Here is a 7,275-nt window from a genome sequence, read left to right on the forward strand (position 1 = left end):
TTTTCTAGATTTTTCTACCTGGATTATTGAGCATGCATCAGGATATTCAAAGGATATCTGCTGTGTAGGTCTAGGGGTTTGACACATTTTATATAGCACATTAGGAACTAAGAGTAAAAACTGTTTGCATGGTACATCATTCTCCTGTTAGTGTAAATGGACTGTACTTATACAGCACCTTTCTATCTGATCAAGACACTCAAAGTGCTTCACACTACAACCTGTGTCTCATTTACCCATTCATACAGCTCTATACTAGATCTCTACAAAGCTCATTGAACAAATCATTGTAAAGAGATTAATCAGAGTTTTATCACTTTCATCACTGATGGGACACACATCAGAGGCAGTGAGGGGTTCAGTGTCTTGCCCATGTGACTCTGGTTGACTGCTGGTGGGTTTGAACCCCCAACTCTCACATTGGAGGACGACTGCTCTAACCACTCAGCCACAGCCGCCCCTTGTGTCAATTTTGTAATGATCAAATTCAGCCTAGATGGTTGTATTGGGAAAGTTAAGTTTAAAAGTACTTTTCTCTATACACAGACTTTTCATGTCGTCAGATTCAGTTTTGTTTATTTGCAACAAAACTCCAGGTTGTTCTCCAGGTTGATCATAAACTATGATGGCATCTCTTGAGGTTTTAGTGGACAAATTTCTGCTTGTGCAGGTTTTGTTCCCGTGGAAACTGGTTCTTGTTTAAGTTAAGAACATGTCCCAGCCGAGTTGTTGGCTCCTGCTGTTTAAGATTTTAAAGAGACTCCACAGTGACTGCACCCTGCTAAATATGCGCCCACGTCCAAATGCAAACACAAGTGCACGTGCTGTAATTATATTGTGTCAGTGCACAGTTTGTTTTTTATGTGTTTGGAACTATTGCCTTGCAACTGTTGCAACCATCAAACTTTTAAGCAGCACGTTGTTTGTGGAGACCAGGAAAGTGTTGCTGCTTTGGGTGTCTGACAGCTGAGCACTGATGTTCACCCAGCAGGTGCAGTGTGCGATTTTACATCGATGCGCCATTTTTAAAGATTCATTTTTTTATTTATTATTTTTTGAAGCGGCAACGTTTTTGAATTAGTGTCTTCAAAAGGAGTTTGTCTGCAGGTATTTCACTCTAACCCTCAGATCAGTTCAGCATAGGTTTTTATCCAGCTCGTTAAAAATTGTTAAATGCCTCACAGTCTCCCCCATGCTGAATTAATGGAAACATTTACCCAGTTGGCCTCCACCAGTGTGGGGGAGAAAAGGCACACCAGTAATTTCCTTCCCATTCTCTGCCTCTTCTTCTATAATACTCTTCAAATAGGGGTCAATTGAACTTCAGGTCATATTTAAACCAAATCTTATTAACTCTTCTGTTTGTCACCGAAGTTCATGCCCAATAATCCAACAATGTTCAGTCAGTTCATCTGGACGGTTTCTTTTGTTGCTGAGATGTTTCGTCCTTCATCCAATGGACTTCTTCACTCTGAAGAACCACCAAACAAAACTGCTTCTCCACCAGCAGCATACTCCAGCAATGAAACAAACAGTTCTGTTGGTGCTAAGATGGCCTCTGGGGCACCCCCCCTCCTCTCTTCTGTTTGTCGTTTAACAGAAACACTCTGTGCTAAAGTGTTTAAGACGAGTTATTTTATTAGCCTCATCTGTTGTGGGGAGAATCAAACTGGACTGTATGTAAACTGCAAATTCACAACCAGTTTGAAGTGATTATGTTTTGGTCTTCCTGTTGCACATGGAGGCTGGCAGCAGCTGCAGAGGAAGTGGAGCAAATTAATCTAATGGTTGTACAAGAAAACCAGTGAGTGGCTGTTGTTACTAATGGGCTGAACTCTGAGCAAAAGACAGGAGCTCCAATCAGCCATTTTGATTAGCCTGCTCTTTTATTATTTTCTTTTTTAAACAAGCTTTAGCTTTTGGTTGTGTGTACTGTTTCACTGGTAAAAATCAAATATTGTATACAGTAGTCGGTCCAATCACGAAGAAATCTTTTTCTCTTGGGCTTTGACTGTTTCACTTCCAAACACGGAAACTGTTTGGCAGCGCAGAAAATGTTTTAACATCCTTAACACTATGCAGGGTCACAGTTGAACAAACCCAGATGACCAGAGAACGCTCCGGGCGCTCCAAAGTAAACCGGACACGGCCTGTACTCCTCCAGTCCGTGGCAGGTTTTGATTCGATACACAGAGCCAATAAAAGGGAGACATGGTCTCCTTTTCTTTGGTTTATTGTCCTGTTATGCCATGTGTAAAATTTATACATTTTAAAAAATGTTTTTGAAAATACTTTTTCAGAAACAATCAGCTGGAAATGTGAAATTTTCCAGCAGATTTGTCTTCAGTTAGTTTGTGTCTTTTCGCCCCGGCTGACTCGTTATGCTTATTTTCTTTCTGGTAACAAAGTAGCGTTTAGCAGTTTGGTTGGAAAAATCACTTTTTGTTCATAACTTCGTTCCAAATTAGGTCAAAAAAGTTTTGTCTTTTTGCATCCTGCTGTTGAATTAAATGTTACAGAGTGCATTTGTTCCAAAATTCACATGCCTTGCACATTATATGATATTTTCTCGTTAAGAGTTCTTTGTGAAGTGTAAGTTTGTGTTTTAATCTGGGACCTTTTGGATTTATCTGGTCAGCTGTGCTGTCAAGACATTTCAATTTAATCAAGTTTATACTCACACTTGACAGCCTGTTCATTTTATTTTATTTATTTTTTCTGGCTCCACACCGTTCATCAACTGGCTGACAAAGTGGCACCCCAGGTAGGCAGAGTGTGCCCTTCATTTCAAACAGCACATCGTGGAGATCCCCCAAAAACATCCAGCAGTCAGAGTGGCGTATGCCCACTTAGATCAAGTGACAAATGCAAACATTAGAGTGGGTTTGATTTGACACATCCAAACTACTCAAAAAGACCCAAGTTGGGAGTCAAACTCTGAACCTTCTTGCTGTGGGGCAGCAGTGCTAACAATTCAGTTCAGTTTATGTAGCGCCAAGTCACAACAGAAGTCGTCTCAGGGACTGAACAGAAACAATCATATATAAAAATAATAATTTAACATTATTTATCTGAGGAGCAGCTCTGAGTTTAACTCCATCACTGAACTCTCATCTTGAGCAAGCATGAAGGCGACAGTGGAAAGAAAAACTCCCTCATGAGGAAGAAACCTTTAGCAGAACCAGGCTCAGGACAAGAGGACCATCTGCTTTGACCAACTGGGTTTGGTAGTAACAGATACACAATGGCAGGTCAAGAATCACATGTTCATAGAAATGGTATCAAATGAAAACTATTCAATTTTAACAATTTAAGGAAATGAGGTCAGTTTATCCTCTAGTAGTCTAAGCTTAAGGCAGCATGACAAGACGACAACAACAAGCCAAAAAGGAAAATCTTAATCCCAGTCTTCAAACTGGACAATGTGTCAGTCTCATGACAGAAACTGGAAGTTGGTTCCACAAGAGAGGAGCCTGAGAACTGAAAGATCTGCCTCCCATTCTGTTTTTGTAACCTCTAGGAACCACAAGTAAACCTGCAGTCTGAGAGCGAAGTGCTCTGTTAGGAAAACATGGAACAATAAGATCTGTAATATAAGATGGAGCTAGGTTGTTGAGAGCTTTGTAGGTTAGAAGTAAGATTTTGAATTCTATTCTGGATTTGACAGGGAGCCAGTGGAGAGAAGCTAAAACTGGAGAGATGTGATCTCTCCCAGTAACTCCAGTTAAGACTCTGGCAGCAGCGTTTTGGATCAACTGAAGACGTTTTCAAGAAGTATTTGGACACCCAGATAATAAACCATTGCAATAGTCCAGCGACAAATTCATACCAACCAACTGTTCCACTGTGCAGCCTACTTATGTTACTCTGAGTTGCTCGAATTGTTAAAATGCTAAAATGAGCAGACATTCTAGTAAATAGCTCTTCTACAGTCCCTCAGAAGGTAGAACATTGTTAAAGGTAATAACTCAGCTTGCCAGCAGCTTGGACCCTGTCCTAATTCTAATATAAAATGTCAGTCATGCACACAAAACAAGAGAAACCCAAAAAATAAAGATTGCCTGTTCACAAAAAGTGGTGCTAAGTGGACTGCAGAAAGCCAGAACCAGCACCCGCCCATAAACCAGTCATTCCTCCACCTCTGTGCCCTGCAATATTCCAAAGGGCTTTGTGGAAACACATTTGACTTGTGAATTTTCACATAACTTTAATTCCAAATAAAATAAATATGAGTCTAATCAGGCTGTAGCTAAAGTGAAAGAAAGTTTTTATTACTTCTGGTCTATAAAAAGCTTAACTTTGTTTTGGTTAGACTACTTGCTGTGAGGACCAGAAGGAGGAGACTGGGCTGGAGGGTGCACTTCCAAAACATATCACTGTAGAACGCCCGACTCCTCTGCCCTCCTCCTCTGCCCTCCTCCTCTGACCTCCTCCTCTGACCTCCTCCTCTGACCAGCACAAACGGACTCGGTAACCACAGTGTAATCACAGAAGGCGTACCTTCAGCCCACAGGCCCTCCCCACAGTGATTGGGGTCACAGGAGACTTACACTGGTCTCTTGTCACCGGTGGTCTCCCTAACTGAATTTCCTATTCATCTCAAACAGCCTTTCCCGTAATCATGTAAATCTGTTGACTGAATTCGGCAGCAATGTGATACTCAGCAGCGTCTAACAACAAGTAAAGCGACAGAAGAATCTGGTTCGAGTTAGAGCTGCATCTGAAGCGGACTTGGGCTCGCTGATACACACTGCACCTGTATTACATTACCACAGTTCAGACAGACAGGAAAGAGGGACCAGAGAGCAAGAAATCCAGCGAGCTGAGGGATGGGAAATGAAGTTGAAGAACATTCAATTTGTGGAACTAGAGGCTGTTTAATGCATGTCTGAAATGTTAAGAGTGGAAACAGTGGTTCATGCCTTTCTGTGTTCATTTGTGCAGTTTTATTTCTAAATTATTGATGTAGAGTATTTTCTGTGCATGACAAAACTGTAATGAAGCTTTTTTTAGTTGAGGGGTTTTTCTGTCCTAGTTGCACTTTGGTTGTGCTGTAATGGAAACAAAGAGGAAACTGTTGATCATATCAAAAGATATAAATATATATATTGGTAAACTAATATATATTTTTAATTATCATTATATTTTGTATTGTCAATGTCTACATTTCTCAGCACCTACTGGTGCACTGAAGCATGTTTTTGTCTGAATACAGTAATAGTAAATGTTCTGCACTTACTGTATGTAGCACTTTTTAACCTCTCTGGGTTCTGTAAAACTTTTTCAGTGTTTGTCAGTTCACCCGTTCATACACACTCATCGTGTTTTTCACATCACGTGTCTTGAACTTTATTTGCAACACATTTTATGTTCTCACTCATACACCAAGAATCATATTGGGGGCAGTGGGACAGATTTATTTATTTATTTTAATAACAGAGAAAAGATATTCATAAAAAAAAAAAACAACACCGTTACCTTGAAATTCTACTAAGAAAAAAGCTCACACATATAAAAATGTACATTAGTTTTAGTATTTATACTGACCCTGGGTTTTTGATCTGCTCAGAGACGGGTTGTAATGAAATTATGAGCCAGTTCTGACCGGTTTAAACGGGGCCAGCAACTCTAAAAAGAGTCTCCCAGGGATTCAACGTCCGTCAAGGAATAGGTTTTATTTATTTCTTTCTTTACTGGCTTGCAGCACCACGTAGAGAGGCTTTGTGCCGTGTCATTTTTCCTGACACGTTAGACCACATAAGATCCATTAAGATCACACTTAGTCCTTATCCACGTGACAGACTGTGCTCCCAAATGTGAAGGAGGAGCTTAGGCCCTATATATTTATAAAGTAATGTGTCATCCGGCCCTTCCGGTCCAGGATCTCACGTCGTGTATCGGAGAGTCCAGCGCTGTAACTGTAATTTTCTCCTGCCTTGATTTAATACAATTAATAAAACTTAATTCACGTTTCTTTGATTTATTGATGGTGTTAGTTGCTACTTCTGAAGGAGGTCCGAGCCAGGAGCCGCGTGAGCTGGAGGCGGGCCTGGGGTCCGAGATGAGGCCTGAGGCCCACAGCTAGCAAGCTAGCAGCTGTCTCGGGGCCCGCAACAGCTCACGTTGCAACATTAGTATTTACAGCTACGACTCTCAAACTCGCAACTTGCATCCTGTTTCCAAATTCTTAAGAGTTTGTACAACTTTGTTGAAATCCACGTTTGATCAATTCAGTAGACTGGACATGATTTGGAAAGGTGCACAGTACATGTCAGAGCACATCATACCATGAAGTCCATGGAAATGTTTATAGAACTCAGGATTGCATCGGGGCACAGATCTGAGGAGGGTACAGAAAACTTTCTGCATCACTGAAGGCTCCGATGAGTTTGGTGGCCTACATCATGTGTAAGTGGAGGAAGTTGGGAAACACCTGGCTGTCTGGTGGAGCCCAGTGATCAGGGCAGAAGGGCCTTACGCAAGGAGGTAACCAAGAACAGATAGTGTCTCTGACAGAACTTCAGCTTTGGTCTGCGATGAGTTCAGTGCCTTTCAGAAGGGCAACATTTTCCACAGCACCCCACTAATCAGGCCTGATTGGTGGAGGAACGGTTGTCCTTCTGCAAGTACTTAACAAAACAAAACAACTTTCATGCATGTCTAAAACACTTTAGTTGGATGTAGCTTAAGCTACATGCACTATTTGCAACAGCCTCTGATTTGGTAATTTACTGTTAAACTATTTTTGTATAAAGTGATTTATCTTTGTGGTACTCTTACCTTTTGGATATTTTATAATTATTTTTAAGACAAAGGGGAATAGATTTTCTTTCTTTCATTTGCTTTACGTGTTTTCCTTTCTAATATTCTTCCTTTACTGCTTGGATTCTGGTTATTGGACATGATGCGCAGGAAATAATTTAAATCCTGTTGAATAGTAAGTGGTGGGGCATTTTAAATTGGTGCTGATCAAGTAGTAAATGATTGAACAGTGACTTTCGTAGCAAAACTTTAGCATACATTTAACTACGTCTGCAGGAAGTTAGCTACATTCATCATCTTTATTAATGATTAAAAAAACAAACTGAAATAAAATTAAAAAATAAAATCAGATAATAAAATAAAATCTGCGATGGACTTGCGACTTGTCCAGGGTGTCCCCCGCCTCTCGCACAGTGATGGCTGGACATGGGCACCAGCGACCCCCACGACCCTAAAAGGAAAAAGCGGGTAAAGATAATGGATGGATCGATAAAATAAAATTGTCTGTGTTAT

At 40.7% G+C, this 7,275-nt stretch overlaps 1 protein-coding gene across 1 annotated transcript in view; it reads left to right on the plus strand.

Annotated features, from left to right (window-relative positions):
• The window catches only part of uvrag (UV radiation resistance associated gene), a 176,493-nt gene that overhangs the window by 145,296 nt on the left and 23,922 nt on the right, over nucleotides 1-7,275 (plus strand). The gene's annotated exons all lie outside the window — the stretch shown is intronic.

The sequence above is a fragment of the Nematolebias whitei genome, chromosome 14, assembly GCF_014905685.2.
Source record: "Nematolebias whitei isolate Nwh7 chromosome 14, NemWhi1, whole genome shotgun sequence".
NCBI classification, from domain to species: Eukaryota; Metazoa; Chordata; class Actinopteri; order Cyprinodontiformes; family Rivulidae; genus Nematolebias; species Nematolebias whitei.